The sequence below is a fragment of the Agelaius phoeniceus genome, chromosome 3 (genome assembly GCF_051311805.1).
Source record: "Agelaius phoeniceus isolate bAgePho1 chromosome 3, bAgePho1.hap1, whole genome shotgun sequence".
Classification (NCBI taxonomy): Eukaryota; Metazoa; Chordata; class Aves; order Passeriformes; family Icteridae; genus Agelaius; species Agelaius phoeniceus.
Genome location: NC_135267.1, coordinates 35,000,449 through 35,017,571, shown reverse-complemented (window position 1 = coordinate 35,017,571; position 17,123 = coordinate 35,000,449). Strand labels below are relative to the sequence as shown.

At 38.6% G+C, this 17,123-nt stretch overlaps 1 protein-coding gene across 5 annotated transcripts in view; it reads right to left on the bottom strand.

Annotated features, from left to right (window-relative positions):
- RNF144A (ring finger protein 144A) overlaps positions 1–17,123 on the bottom strand; it is a 79,537-nt gene that overhangs the window by 56,163 nt on the left and 6,251 nt on the right. For 4 of the 5 annotated variants that reach the window (XM_054629184.2, XM_054629185.2, XM_054629180.2 and 1 more), the window contains one exon: positions 8,465–8,547. The exons of the other annotated variant lie outside the window; for it this stretch is intronic. The gene's annotated coding sequence lies outside the window, so the exon portion shown is untranslated. The remainder of the gene's footprint in view (positions 1–8,464; positions 8,548–17,123) is intronic. 5 annotated transcript variants of the gene reach the window in all.

Genomic DNA, 17,123 nt, shown 5'->3' with positions numbered 1-17,123 from the left:
AGGGAAAGATAAGAGGCAGTAGGCAGAAACTGATGCACAGAAGGTTCCACCTGAATATGAGGAAGAACTTCTTTGCTGTGAAGGCAACTGCACAGGAACAGGTTTCCCAGAGAAACCTGGAGAAATTCAATAACTGTCTGAACACAAACCTGTGGCCTGCAGGATGACCCTGTTTGAGCAGGGAGGTTGGACTGGATGATCTACTGCGGTTCCTTCCAGCCTGACCCACTCTTACTTCCATCTTTGGGATTTTAAACCTTTACTATTATGGATGAGACTTGGCTTTTGAGTTACACAAACAGAAAAGATGTCAAAAGTTATTCTAGGAATATACCAATAGAATCAGCTATCAAAAAATCATTTAAATAAAGCTTTTCTAACATCGAGTTAGCAAAATCAATTTGAATTGCAATAAAAATATAAATGAAAAAGGATGCTACCTTAGCATGGCATCTGTGTATTAGTGTAGCCTAGCACTACATAGCACTGTATTGCTATGAAGAGAAAGCTGAAGGTACTTAAGTCAATCCCTTACATCTTCTACATACTCCCATAATTCATCCTGTTAAAGAGGGAGCACCTCAGGTACCAATGGTGCAGGCATTAATACCTAGTACACCAGAGTACTTTGCTGTAGATTTGGTATGCAGTGAATGTGACAGCCTGCTCAAGAGAGGAATTGCCTGCGTTATCCTTTTTTTTTTTGCATCATCTCCTAGCACCCCTAGACCATATTAACCCCTTCTCCAAATTAACACAGATGTTGCAGCTGATAGCCAGTCCTGGTGTTCAGGATACACCCCAAGCTGAACATCCACTGGAACACTTTTGGGGAGCACTTTTGGGTTTTGTATCTGTACAAACCACCCGCATCCTGCTCAATCTGTAACTTTTATGTGCTCGTGCACATGGGCAAGAAGGATGCTCAAACACAGTCCTCACTGCACATCTTGTGGGTCATAGTGCTGACCTGCTTACTAGCAGAAAGCACACTGGGCACACAGATGGAAAACACCTACTTACTCTTCAGTTTCCCAGCAGAGAGATCTGGTTTGCTGCATAAAGCAACTGAAATTTGCATAGACTTATTCTGGCAAGGACAAAAGCATTTTTAGGACAGCTTAAGCTTGTGGCTATTATTCTAGGGGTTTATAAAAAAAAAGCTTTAAAAACAAAAAGTCAAACAAAGAGCTTTTTCAGTGAGTCCTAATGGTTTTTAGAAGAAGTGAAATTATCAGAATTAAGTAATCTTATTTCCTCAGGAAATAAAATAAAGCAGTGATACTTATATTTAAAGCATTTACATGCACAATATTTTCCCTAAGTCACTTCATAAAATGAGCTCCTTCCATAGGTAAAAATGATCAGTTTACGTCGATTATCAAAAAGGTAACTAAAAAGGTAACTAAAGCTTATCCCACAAAAACAAAATCCAGGAAAAGGCTAAGAGTTCTTTGAAAACATGCTTCCCCTTATGTAAAATAACTATGTCAATCCTTTTACCTTGGACATGGGTTAAGTCTGCAAAAAACCTTTTCAGGACCTTGACATATATTCATATGGGTGCAGAACAGTCCCAAACAGTTTATTAACGGAAATCAACTGCAAATTCCTCTGTGGGGAAAAGATTCTCTTATGTTTGCATGGTGCACACTGCAGTGGGCCAGAGGTTACAGAAGTTTACATCAATACAAACAAGCTGTAAGACAATTGAATTAATAGCAATAGCCTTGGTACTAAATTCTCTGCCTCTGAAAACATGAGTAGCTGAATTTAGTGAGCAACCATTTTCTGCAGAGCTGTTTGGGCATCAGGAAGTATTCTGATACAGTATTTGTCCGAGCAGTTCTGATCCCTGTAGCTTCCATCCCTTTGTATGCAGCCCAAAAAAAGTAGACCAATCAAGTCAAGTAAACACTGAAATAAGGAATAAAGAAAAAAAAACCACATTTTTTTCTTAAAAAAGTTATGATTAAAAGACTGAATTTTAAAGTGGTAGGCAAAGATACTCTACACTTCCCAGAGGTCAAGTGTACATTTCAGATAGTAGGAAACTTTCCAAGTTCAACTCATGCTTTCCCAAACCAAACAAGACACAAACCACAGAAGCCTGCCCTCTTTCCAGCTGCTGGGAAGATCACAGATGAGGTTGTTCATTATGGTCCCAACCAAGTAACATGGCACACACACCACCACCCACCTCTTCAAACATACCTCTCTATTATCCACTGTACTAAAAAAAAAATATATTTTTTTTAAGTTCTTTAGTTGTTACTTTTTCCTATTTACTTTAATGGTCAAAGTGTTTTATGTTCAGGACATTGTGAAAAAACATCCAGAGGTCTGACATATTGGTTTAAAACAGACATTTAGGGAGGAATTGCTGAAGGGGTTCTAAACCAAATAGCATGGATTACAATCCACTGTTTAAAATTAGGTTTTGTGGTTGGTTTTTAGATATTCCTAGTAACAAACTCAATCTGACTGCTCTTTCTTGGCTGAAGTTATTGCACCTAGCAATCTAGGAGGCCAATAATAGAAATTTCATTTTAAATATGGCTATTAATGTTCCTAAATATAGTCTACCACATGACTGACCTGTGTAACAGGCCTTAAGTCATTCTCTAGGTTTTGTTGGGGTTTGGTTTTTTTTGACCAAAGACAGTAAATGCTTGACTAGGACTTAAAAATTTGACATGTTATTGGGATTAAATAGTTTGTCAATATTAAAACTATGCATTAAAAAAAAAGGCTTTCAGGAAGGAACTAAACCTGGAACATGTTGCATGTTTAATGACAAGAGCCCACGACCAAAGAACAACTGTTCTTTGAACAGAACAACTGTTAAACCATCAAAGGTATCCCACATTTCTTTTCTGAAATGCTTGGGTAAGTCCTACATTGTCTACTAACAGAGTATTTTGTCCTAGTTAATTGGCAAAGGCAGCCCTTGAGTTTCTTTCCAGCAGGAAACCAATTAAATAGATGCAAGAGCAAAGCAGTGCTACTTTAAAAAACAAACAAGAGAGAAGAGCACAGGAGCTGGCTGCTGCTTCTCCAAAAGAGTTGGAACAAGCCATTCCTTTAAAAAGAGGAGACACAAAGCAGTGTATATCCCTTATGCTGGTGAGCACAGATGGGAGCAAGAGCATCTCCACTTGAACCAAGGTGCTTGGGGGCCTTCAGAACTCACTGCACTGGGAAAGGCCAGAGCAGAGCAGTGCAGGAAGAGCCTATAATGCAACAGAATAAATGCAGGGTTGTTTTCAGCCACACCAAACTCTGTTCTAGATAGAGAATAGGGAGGATTTAGCATCAGACATAGGGGATCAGCTGTAAACCAAGGCAGTGCTACATAAACTCTAAACCAATGAAGTCTAATAGCTGAAGTCATGCAGTTGAGTTAATGGGGAATATGACTGACAAAACAACTAGGTCAGTAACTACCAGCACATTCAAAATCTATCTGTACTTGAAAAGAACAAAAAACCCCAAACCCCCACTAAAAAAGGCTCATGGGAGACAGTGAAAATGAGGATATGTAGACCAGGAGTCATCCAAATATTAGATTTAAAACATTTTAAGCAAAAGCTGAACACATGGGGCTTCTAACCATGTGGTTGTTAGAAATTAATAAAAGTAACCAACCATTTGTAAAAATAGCTAATAAAGAAGTATAAAAAAATTGAAGCACTATAAAAGGAACAAATATGGACACAGATAAATGGCACTAGAGTAAGAATTCATTGTGCTGGGCAGAGACCCCTTCACCCAGGTACTGAACAGCAATACAGGCTCTCATACTTGGGCACAACACTTTTAATACTGGGCAACAAACTGAGCTTAACTTCTAACCACAGATCTGAATCACCTGAGCTGGTTTGAAGAGGATGCTACAATACCTGCTAGTGACCTGAAATAACCAGGAGGTCTGGCTTCTTGCAAAGAGAGCAGTGGTTAGAGAGTTAGCAGATGGAAAAAGCAGGCAAAGTGGTATGTAGTGCATAAGACAATATAATTATCCTGTGACACAGACAGTTTGTGCTCTCCCCTGCCTTCCCTACTAACACTGAAAATGAAATGTTTTCTTCTGTGGAGACTGGCTTTTGCTGTTTGGTTAAAGAAAGCGGTGTTGAAAAGTAGCTGTTGGGCTTGGAACAGAAAATGCTGAGGTTTGAGAGGGCTCCCAAGTGCTTGGAGAAGTTCTTTCCATACCCCCTGAGAAAACCAGCTTGCTTGTGCAGCTTATGCCTGACAGAGCAGCCACCAACCTGCTTCCTCCCCAGCCCTGAACTCAAGGCTTGACACAAATGGCAACCAGCACCTCAGTTTATAACAGAAACATTAAAAGGACTGCTGAATAATATGGCAAGCTGTAAATCAGCCTTTTACCATGACAGAAAAAGAAAGGGATGAAGTGGGCAGTTTCCTTCTCTGAGATCCAGATCTCTCTAGCAGTTTCATTCCCATTGGCAGTTCTTATTCTGCAGTGTTACTTCAAGCCAACCAGCAAATTTTACAGAAAAGTGAAACTGGATTGAGATGCAAGCCAAAATGCAAGCCAGAAGAAAGCAGGAAGAGCTGAATTTGTAACTGCTAGGGATGGGAGGAAGATTTAGTAATACTGACATGATATGAACACCAGAAAGAGCTATCAATTCTTGTTAGGATCAATAATACCTTACCAGGAGAATGGAAAACTGATCAGAGAAAATTAGAGGCTCCACTGTAATGTCTGAATCTAGGGACAAGAAAATTTCTCAAGTACTTCTGTAATGGCATTTTGTACATGGCATTCAAAAATAATGGAAGTGGAAGAAAGCTTGTGAACGCTTAGGAACTCACTGTTATGCAGCAACGAGATTCTTTTGCATAAGACAAAATTGCTGCAAGGTGTGCAGTGGTTACTTAACTTTATAAAGGTCAAAATACACAACAGCAGACGAGTGTCTTGACTTGTGCCTCTTTCCCTGCTTCATGCATTGCCAGTACATTCCAGCACATTTAATACTCTGTACATCTGCAGTAGTCAGTGTCCTCTATTTCCTTTCTCATACACTGAGCTGGGGAAAATTAACCATCCCCAACTCTTGCAATTAAAATTAAACCATCCACTAACTCTTGCAATCCCTTCTTAACAGAAAGGTGATCAGTTTTACAGAACCTGGAAGAAACTACAAAAAGCCAATGTCACATATACATAGCATCCATACAAAAAAGTAAACACTCACAGCCAGACTCAGTTCTGCAAACTTTGGTGGCTGACATCACAGAATAAGTTTGTCACCTCCACAATGTAATTCTTTCTTTATTTCACAGGCTGAAAAAACACTTTGACTTTTGTAGACAGATATTTACATCTTTATCAAATTTTATTTTAGTTACCAGTTTCCTATGTTGGACTGAGCCAAGTTGTCTCTTTGGCTACTGCTATAAGACATAAAATAATGATGATGATTATGATAGGAATTCAAATTATTACTGTATGAGTAGATCTTGATCACCCACTTGTCACTAAACTATGGTACAATGATAAAGTTTATATAGGTCTCAACTGCCATTAAGGTTACAATCAGGTACTTAGAAAACATCTTTATCTGAAGCAAAGACAAAATATTGTGATTGTTTCCTTCCACAGTGAAATGAAACATTAGAACTATTTTAAGGTTATAAACAATGGAACAGAAATTATCAACTCTAATAGAAAATCTGACAATTTCAAGCCAACACTAGATCATTAGAGAAGAATTTTGCATTTTACTGGCAAACTGACTTTCCCCATCTGCTCCCTTCCCTCCCTATTAGTGAGCAGGAGCAAGCTATGAAAGCAGGTCTAAAGAAGATGACAAGAGCACAAGCCTCTTTAAATGCTTAGGAAAGATCAATGAGCTGTCCCCCTGTGTTCACTATCACACAGACAGGAGTGGCAGGATCTTGCCTGCCAGACGAGGAAAATCAGAGGGCAATGCTTCTCTGCTTTGTATTAATCATCTGAGCTATGTATGGTATGTTCTTGTTCTTTACACAAATACCTCATGATCATCTGTATGCCACAAATATTTTCCAATACAGATCTCTGCCAGGACATGCTCCATTTCAGTAATCCCTTAGAGCCATTTCAGTGAAATAGGTTTGCAAGGCAGCAGAAAGATTCAAGAACCCAAAGCACATTTTAACCGTGTATGCTCACAAGATCTCAGAGCTGCCCTCACACTGATCAAAGGCCAGGAAAGATCATACAGGTTCACAGTTGTTTGACTTTTGCTGGAACATACTCAACTTTGGTTCCCACTTGTTTGAGAAAATGAAAAAAAGACTGACCAGTTATGCATGCTTTTCCAAGACAATGGACACAGCTCCTGACAGTACATGACACCTGTTTTTTCCCTCATGTTTTGAAAAATGGGATATGGTGCCTGGAGAAGTTTGAGGATCTTTAGAGGCACCTCAGCAGAAAACTAAACAAACAGCAAGGTGAGAACAGAACAAGCTGCACTGCTGAAAGAGCAAAGTGGTGAATGGGTGCAGAGGCAGATGACTATGATGGGACTCTTCAGGAGAGGGATGGAGAGCTGAAGGAAGGGAGAGAGGCTCAGGGACCTTGGCTCATTTAGCTTCCCACAAGGAGACCAAGAAGAGCTGTGGTCACTCCCTGAATACCCATGCTGCAGGGTGAAGTACATCACTAAATGGGAGAGGAACTATTTCAAGAAATCATTGACCCCAAGTACAGACATGTATAAACTTGCCATTTCCCACTTCTTATAAGGATTTTCTTCAAGTTTCTAAGTATCAGGAATTAATGATATATTTCTAGCATAGTTTTCTAAAAGTAGGAAAAATGCTGATTACTTGTAAGCTGAAAGTTTATAAAAGTAACTATAGAACTATGAGGGACAAAAAAAACCTCTTTCTGCTTCTTTGTATTTAAATTTTAAATCAACTAGTTAAATTAAAGAAGAAAACAATAAAACTGTAGATTTAGTTTTTTTAACCTCAACTTTTTTTTAAGCAAGGGATATGAAAGACAGTATCAGACATTTTGGCTTCAAAATAAATGTTATCTCTCTTCTTCCCCCCTCCCATTTAGATTTTCTGCTTGTAAAAAAGATGTGAAAATACAGACCTTTCCACTTAGTACTAAATAATGGAGCAGAAAAAAAAAGACGAAAATATTTAAACTAGCTATATAATTAACAAACACTGCTTTATATTAAGATATGTTACTCAAGCAGAGCATACAGATTGTTACATTAAATCTTCAATACTTAAATATAAGCCAATGAGGGTATGATTATGTTTTCACAAGAGGTTTTTCCAGTAGTCAAAATCAGTCAAGTAAGAACACCATTACACTTTGATAACTGAGCCAAGAACATCATTTTCAAAGAAAAGAAGGGAAAAATATGGTACAATCTGCTAGTCTGTAAGTATGACTTTTTAGTACTATTTCCAGAATATCAATGTGAGCAAAAGTAGCATTGCTTGAAAAATGGAAAGCTACTAACAGCAGGTCACGAGCTCAAGCAAATAAAAAATCTAAAAATGCCATTACTTCTGCATATAGCCATATATCAGAGCAAGGATAATGCAGAACTTGTGACTGTAGTGAAATTTGCAGGATGACCTTCTCCAAACCACAGAGAAACAGATAGGTTTTCGTTATTTAAACACAAGTTCTGCCGCCTTCTAAAAGATCTGAAACTAAATATGTGCTATGTGTTTTGTTTGACTGGAGATACAGTTACCAATATATTATAGCAATAATTATATATTATATATAACCAATATATTATATCAATAATTAGCTATCAAGTACATATAGAACTGTAGCTATCTCAAAAAGGAAATAATTTTATTACCTCTCTCCCTTATTTGGAGTATGAAGTCTGTGGGACATATGGAGTACACAGGAAATGGAACTATTAAATCAAAAACCATATATGAAAGCACAACAGGCTCTGTTATAGAGATGCAGATATATTTTTATGCATTTTATACATGTGTGTATATATACACACATACATATGCTATGTAGAGATTTAAAAATTAAAGCCTGTTGAGCCCATTTTAGGTGGTACCATTAAACTATGCTTTGAGGATTGCTATCAAACAAGTCTCTGTGACTTGGATTTCGCTAGGAAGCTAATTAGAATGCAGATTTGGTTGTTTTCCTATATTTCTTTGGTAAATGAACCAACCCTTTTCATGGTAGAACTCCATAATTAAAAGCAAACTTTGACAAATTTCCTCCTCTTACACTACCCCAGGCTATGTGGATTCCACTTTTATGGGGAACCACAAGATAAATTCCAAAGACTGTAAAACCCATCTCTCAGGCGTATTTTTCCCCTCCCACAGCTTCTGTTGGCATAAGAGTCCTATGAAAGTGTGACTGCATTGAAAATTGCATCTGTCTGTGCCCCAGCCAAGTGTTACCAAGACAGTCAAGGCAAACACCTACCACAACAATCTCTCCTTTGTCAGTCACAGGGATCCCATGAAAAAGCACCAACCAGTCCACGATTTTGGTAGTGTTAGACAAGCCTGGAATACAAAAGATAAGGGTCACACTTAATTTCAACTGACCATATAAAACCAGAACTGAGAGCTCCATTTTGCCATGCAGCTTTTAAAATTGTGTGACAGTACAGTCCTAGCAGACAAAATTTTGCAGTGGACTTGGCACTGCTGGGATAATAGTTGGACTCGATGATCTTAGAGGTCTTTTTCAACGAAACAGTTGCATGATTCTATGAATTCAGAAAACAGCAACTGGCAGGAGTCCTACTTTCACTGCAAGCTATTTCCCATTTTTCAGATTTATCCAATAGTGTTTTTTTCTCAGAAATAAACTATTAGCTGAGTTCCTTTCCAACAAATACTCATAAAACTTATTTACTTAAACTGAGTATGTAGATTTTAAACATTAAAACCTGTCTTTTGTCATCAAATATTAAAAAAAATGCAGCTTGGAATAAGTTTATAGCCAAACACAGAAAATTCCCATCTTCCTTATTCATCTTAAGTTTTAGACAACATGCTATTTAAAAATATTTGTAATTATTGAAGTATGCCTTAACATTTAAACCTCCTAAAAATAAGTATTTTTACATTCTCATTCTGCAACATTCTCATCCTCCACTGATTTCCATGTAGAGGGAGATGTGATAGGGAAAAATATCTACCGTACTTCTAGAAAAACAGTAAATTACTGTTACTCAGGCAACCAAAGCTCAAAAAAAGCTCAGATACATGTACTCCAAAATTCTAGGCTACTGATCAGTTATTCAGCCAACAGCTCTGTCACCAAAACAAGGTTCCCCTCCTCACTTCTTCTACATCCTCCGCACTTCAACATTCCCCTCCTACTTCTTTAAAACAAATCTTGCTTGAAAATTAGGAAAACTGACAAAAATTGTTATTGCCCTTTTCCTAAATTATCCTGACATTTCAGGAGGAAAATAAAAATTTATTTTCATTATGGTCTATCTACTTGTAAAATAAGAAAACAGTTTCCTGTACCTTGGGGTCAGAAGGTCCATGGGATGTATTAGATTGTTAAATTGAACACCACAGATTATTACACATTTTCCAAGTACCCTGACAGCAAGATTAGTAGCTTTTACATGGATAACAAATACTGCCTAGGCATACAACCTGCCTTGGGCTGGAAACCTGGAGAGATTCACCACTTTCTCTAATGGCAGGAAGGGCAATTTACTGGTTTGAAGAGCTGCAGCTATTCGCCTTTCCATGTAGCTCTTCAGACAGTGCTTCTAGTTATGTTTATCACTCTCTAAATAGGAGGAGGAAAATTAATTTAAAAAGAAAAGAACTTAGTACAACACACGTTCTTGTCAATTCAGTCTCTTGTACAGTCAGGGTATGGTTAGTGCTTAAGTTGCTTTCAAACTCATTTCCTAAAGCTCTAGCACAGATGTTCTTCTTCTCTTCTGCCAGCTCTCTTTCTTTTTAGCACACAACTTGTCCTGGGCAAACACTCTCAGTCATTGCATCAGCTTCATCTGACTTGTGCATCTCCTAATCTCTTTCTTCCTCTGAAAACCTTGCCCTTGCCAGCACCTCACTAACCGCTCTACCAGCACTGCCTTCCTGGGGCCCTCTGTCCCACCTGTATCTCACAAAGGCAGGAGGCATCCTGAGGAAACAAATAGTTCTTATCAGCAGTGTTTGTCACTCCTCCTGTTTGCTCCTGGGCAATCTCTTCCAACCACAAAAATTCAGTTTACCCTCTCTACAGAAGGACCTCACAGATTGACCTCCTACTCCAAATCTCTCTCTCTCTCCTTATCCAAACTGGAAATTACAACCCTTCTCTCTGACATTTCCTAGGAGTTATGCAGCTATTTGGTTAAGCTCTACACAGATGGACAAATCAATTATCTCCCCTCCTTCCCAAGAGTCTCTTCTTAAAAAGCCAGCATCCTGCAAGTCCCCCAGCCTGCAGGCTGATCATAATATTCAACAAGAAGCTGTATGTCTAAATCCTGTAGAAAGAACATGCATATAATGTACATAAAATGCAGTCTTTTTTCTGATCTCTTTGACAAATAAAATGGTTATCCTGGTTTATAAAATGGTATCCTTTTATCCTGAAAGATCTTCCTACTTTTCTCAGGCTTCATCCAAATGAATCCAACCTCAAGAATTTCTTAAAGGACAATGGTCATCTCCTGCACATGCCACTGGGCTATTTTAACTCTTTTATTGTTATTTAATTCATGTAAACTGCCCCCCCCCCAAATGCTTTTCCCATAGTTTTAATAACCTTGTCTATCTTCTCAGCCTTTTCTCTTGATCATTTTTTACTGATGTTTTATCCTGCATCAGCAACTAAATTTATCTCACAAAAATGACCTGACTATCAACATTCAACAATTTTTAGACATTTATCTTTGGATGACATGAAGTCTGTTTAAAATTATCTGGACAGGAATCCAGTAACTACCAATAAAAATGCAGGTGGAAAAAAAAGCAGTTGCTCACACTCCACCCTTTCCATATTACATAATTTCCAGGAATTTTTTTCACCACTAATAACTATTGTGGCTCTTTCTATCCACCTGAAGGTTTTCAAAAGACCTTTTAAAGATGTACAAACTAGGATCAGATACAGAATTTGAGTGTTATTGTCATTAGTAACACCTCTATCATGCCAGGAGAAAAATGTTTATTCTAAGAATCCCATCATCCAAGGATTAAATTAGTCCTATCTTCCCTTCCTATAAAGTGCACTGATATCCAGCTTGATCCCAACACTTTTGCAGAGTTGCTGTTCTCCACAATGCAGCCCCTCATGCTTCATGTCTGGAAAACTTTTCACCAAGAAACCTGAACAGCTACAGCCAGTATACATACCTTTGATTTTACTCATCAAAAATAAATAAATCATTCTTTGTGGCTGCTTACTTATTATTGCAATCTGGTAAACAGCATAACTGCTGTTTATGAATGCCTTTTTTATTTTTTCAAGCTTCTGTCTTAGAAATGAAAATGTTAAATGGCATCTTGCCTAGGCCCAGTCCTGGAACATTGTGATTCACAGTTTATTTCAAACAGATACCTATCTACTTGTTTATATTTTACAGCTGGCTGCTGCTCCATTCACCTGGCAGGCTTTTGCTGATGTGCTGTAATGGTTTCCAACGAGAAAACTGTATTGTACAGAGGCACAAGCTGACAGGCAGAAGAATTAAAAACCTGTGTCAGCCTCAGCAGAGGACCAGTGGCAGATGTGGAAAGAAAGGCTGTGGGATCTACTCTATATTTGTGTGACAGCCCATGGGTCATCTGTTTCTTTGTGTCAGCCAAGAGTAGCCCGGAGGCACAAATGGCCGTGAACTCATCTCTCTGCACTTCATCCTGTCAGAGCTTATGATGCAGCTCACAGCCTGGCAGCCACAGGGTCCAAGGACAAACGCTAAAGGGCACGCAGGAAAGAGGATGAGGTTTGACAGGTTATATGCACAAGAAGGAATTTCAGCTTTGGATTCTCACTTTACTTGCAGTGGTGACAACTTGTGATTATGCAAAACATATCCTCAGCAGCCTCCTTAGCTTTGTCAGGAGACAGCATTTCATATAGTCCTACACTGTCAGCCCTAGTCACAGGGGGAAGGGAGGGAAAGATGAGATCCCTCAGCAGCCCCAGCTCCCACAGCAGCCAGGGACACAACACAGTTTTCAAAGGGAAATTCTGCTGTGCAAGAACAGGCCACAAACAAATTGAAGCCCTGTGCAAAGGAGACACAGAGCTACATCCTGGAAACTTAAGCAAAATTTAAGCATATAGCTTAGAGTAGAGAGAAGCCCTTATGAACTCTGGTTAAAGCTCTTTGCTGCACAGTGCCAGCTGAAGTATGCAGTTACACAAGTCAGGAGATGAAACCCCCATGGATTCCCTGAAGCAGAGTAGGAAGCTACCCACCTGCCACAGTCCCTCCCCTCCTTCCTTCTGGTTTACATATCCCACACCATTTTCTCTTGGCAAGAAATATTCAGGTTACCACAGCTGATCAGCTATTTGACTGGCTGGTTCCCAGCAGTGAGGTGCTTTTCATCAGATCACATGTGGGAAGCTCTTTAAAGGCTTTTTAGAGAAAGCAGCTACATGATTTCATGAAGACAGAAAAGCTCAAAGCACAGTGATAAAAGGCATTTTAATAGATCCATTCATACTAATACAGGAGATACAGTGTGCTGAAAACAGCGAAATTTAAGACATTTCTAGCATGATAGGCCAGAAGATTTAATTGCTAGCTTTGCTTTGAACTTGACAGCTATTACTACTCTACTAACTCTTGGATGCACTTCTAAAGAAGCTTTGCCATTTTTGATTTTTTTTAAAAAAAGAGATGGTTGGATTTAACTATCAGGTTTATTATAATATATATAATAGAAAAGCACACAGAACTGAGCCTTTGTGAAAAGACAATTCCCCACCACATACACACTTGCTTATTAAAAAGCTGGAATGAAAAATGTCTTCCCTGTATGTATTTCTCCCTCCAGTGAAGAACAAACAATCAAAACCTATGGTTAAAATAATGAAATCGCAATTACCTATTCATTTTACTGGATAAGCCTTTCTAAGCCTTCCAGAAGATCCCCAAATGCAGTAATGTTGACTAAATATTGTATGTTTTCCTATAAAAAGGTAGACTAGGCATATCACGCCACTTCAAAAAATAATGTAATTTTTTGGGAAAAAGAAATGCTTTTTCCACATGGCTAGTCTAATTTCCTAGGGAAAAATATTAAAATAATTTGACCATAATTGGGATCTGAATGAGGTGTAAGAACAGTTTAAATTCTGCAACTTTCTCACAATTGTGTGAGAAAATAAACCCAATTTTAATTCCCTCATTAGCAAATATTTTTAAAGTTATTGTTCACCTACAAGTACTAGAGAGAAATTAAACTAAAAAAGGGTCTAAGGTTTAGTCTGACCTAGAAATCAACACAGACTTAACCTGACCTCATTTTGTCAGTCAATCACAAATGGACCAAAGAAGTTGCCTGTAATCTCAGATACATTGAAACACACAAGGTATTTGACTGAAAAAAAAAAGGAAGTGCTCTCATTTTGAAGACTGTAGATTCACATTCCTTCCCTCTTGAAACTTGACCACACAGGAGATGTACTGGGTGAAGAGAAACACACCGGGCAATTCCTTTCAGGCTACCAAGTGGCCCCACAGCACAGGAAGAGGCACAGATGTGAGCTGAGGTACAGCTGCATTTTGCATTGGCTAAGCCAGATGGACTGACTTGGCAATGGCTCCATCACTGTGACTGGCAATGAGCTGCACAGCCAAAATAGAGGCAAAACACGAGGCAAGACGAAATTGATATGATGGCATTAACCCAAAGCATGTATTCCCTGTAACCCTGGAACTTTTAGGGATAGTCTCCCCATGCCTGTTGGATGACAGCTGTTCCAAGGTGACTGTCAGTACTCTTCTATACCTTGTGCTATATCAGACATTTCCCAAAGGCACTCTATCAGTTAAGAGAGGACTGTGGTTCTTGGATGGAAAAGGGAATTATATATGCAAATTATCTTCAGTTTTCTGCCTCAAGTTTCCCATAGAATCTCAAAACTAAGTCAACTAACCAACATCTCTCTCCTAAAACACACAGGAGAACACAGGGACAGAGTGAAAAGAGGGAAAAGATGCAAATAGGAATTATCTTAAAAGAAAATACAGCTCCACATACAGATTAACCAGCCCCTTCTCTGTGTGCTCATTTATGCCAGGGCATGCAATGCTGCAATTCACAACACCACAGTAGCCAAAGGCCCACTCAACCTGGCTGTCTTCATGGCTAGCACCAGACAACCCTCTGAGATTCTGGAATAACTCACATCTTTCCCATCACACAGCACTGCTCATTCATTGGCAGGCACATCAAGCCTTCACACATTAAGAGTTCATACAGTTTAAGCTGTACCATCAGATGCCCAACATTTGGTCATTTTGGGACACACTGCCCCAAAGCCACTCTTTGCATCTGCATACTTTGCATTTGTGGTACTTTCCAGGAATAGATGGTATCTACAAAAGCATACTGCATTGAGAGGAAAACCACTGTATTTACATTATTGTTTTCTAAGGAATTCATATCTTTTTTAATTTGACAGTTTCATTATACTCAACTGTTAACATCCAAAGAAAACGTCAACATTCAAATCCTCCAAATATTTTTGGAAATAATTTATGCAAAGTATCCCTATTTCAAAATATTCTCATTTCCTTATTTCCATGTACTGAATGGCTGCTGAGTAGGAAGAAGAATATGGAGGAGAAGAAACTGGAGAGGGCTTTTTGTATTATTATGAAAAGTAACTTGTTTTAAAGAAATATGGACACAGTATATTCAGGAAAATACTCTCTCTGCTAAATGAGGGAATCTTTTCTGATCCCTGCACTTTCCAACACTGTAGATGTGTAATAGTTTTAAATGTCAGGAGCCACCTCAATTAAGGAGAAAGTCAATTTGGCACTTAGACTCCTGAAGAACATAATGATGCAAATCACAGAAGGTTCTCTTACAAAGCCTTTTTGAGCATTCAATAAATGCATGAAAACATGATGTGCTTTACCTGATGCACATATTCAAAATTTAAGTGTCTGTATAAAATAGGAACACAAGTCTTTAAAATTATTCTTTATTTTCTTTTTACAGCATTTACTGTTTTCAGGTAGTGGAGTTCTACATATTTTCACTGAATGAAAAAAAAATCAAAGCCTGACAAATGCCTGGGTACAATCTCATTGAGTATCCTCCAATTTTCTCCCACTCAAGCACTGAAACATCTGGACAGCAAACACAAAGACTTGAGCTAATGTGAAATACCTAAACTCAGGTATATAGCTCCCACAAAGAGCATTTTCTACTCTAAGAACTACTAAGAACTATTGTTTCACCCTCAACAAAACATTTCTAGGAAGATCTAATTGCTAAGGGACAGATACTAACCTTCTGCAGCCTTTCAGCAATTTCCAAGAACTTGGATACTGTCTTTCATTTAAGCCTGCTTGTTTTAAGTTTCTTTGACTGTAAAGATTTTTTTTTTCCATTTAAGAGAATGATCTCCTCTCTTTCCTATAAAGCTCCAGATACTGAAAATTCTTCATAACCAGTAGGGCTGAATGAGTTCCACATTAAGGCAATCACATGGAAACTCCCTTGGTATTGAGAAAACAAATGGATTTTCCCATTAGTTTAGGTGATTTTGATAGGACATCCTTATGTGCACATATTGTTTTACCCTGGAACTCTCCAGGTTATAGTTTTAGTAACATCCTGTCCAGCGCAGCACAAAAACTGTTTTGTTTTGCAGGGTTTTTTGTGGGTTTTTTTTTTTCTCCTCCAAAAATATCACCATCTTTGCCCTTCCACAGTTCAAGATCAGAAGTGGTTGATAGCAGAGTGAAAATACACTGTCATTTCAATGAAAATGGGCTCAGTGTCATGGAGTGAGAAATGAAGCTGCATGAGAAAAGATCCTAAGGCAAAAGGGAAAAAGCAGAGATCCTCACTGCCCTTGCAGCAATCCCTTCTGAAGCTGCCACTAACAGCAGTGTTGCCAGCCAGCAAAAAGGTACATCACTATTATTAGCACAATGAAGGGGCACAATGTTTTGACTCTTCCTTATACTGGCAGCTGTGGTGAATCATCCCATCCAAAAGCAACTATTCCTATTAATAAAAGTTACAAGGACATGCCTGTGTTGGTCTGAAGACCAATACAGCAGAATCATGGAGGACAGGAGACAAAATCAAACCAAAGAAACCCCCAAAAAACCCCATGCAGACCTTTCAGAGAAGACAGAGCAAAACTTTCCAAAAAGAGCAGCCCCTGAAAACACATTCATCTGTAACTATAAGAAAGCTTCACAGCAGTAATCTAAATTGAAAAGCAGGGAACACAGCCAAACATTATATTTCATTCAAATCTGTGAAGTTCACCTTTCTAAGGAGCTAGTGGAAATGTAAAGTGACTGATTCAAATATTTAGCACTGACAGTTTGCCAAAAAGATATCACATTCTTTGGATTTATGAGTTGTCTATGAATTTGTCATACTTTGATTTTTGACTAAATATGTAACATGAACTGAAATAAGAACTACCCTGTTGCTCCCACTGAAGTGAGATTTTAAGACAATGACAAGCTAGAACAAAAGAGAACAGAAGACAGAGAAATGGCTTATCACACTCCCAGTGACTCTACAGATGCAAAGGGGTTAAGACAGTAAAAGTACTAAGAACTATTGTTTCACCCTCAACAAAAGCCAGTGGTAAAACCTTTAAGAATGGATTTTCAGACATAAATCCATGCAAAATAAATGGCCAATGCTGCTGCCCCAGTGAGACATCATGCAAGAAAGGAGAGAGGTGACTTGACATTACATATTCTGAACACCACCACAGCTGATGCCCAGTGACAGCAGCAGTTTGATGGAGCCAAGCTGTTTGCTTCAACAGGCAGGAGAGGTGAAAAGCTACAGTGGAGAGAAGGATGAACTCACACTGCAGAGAATGACTCCCTCAGAGCCACAAGGATCCGAAGCACAGAGCACAACTAAACACA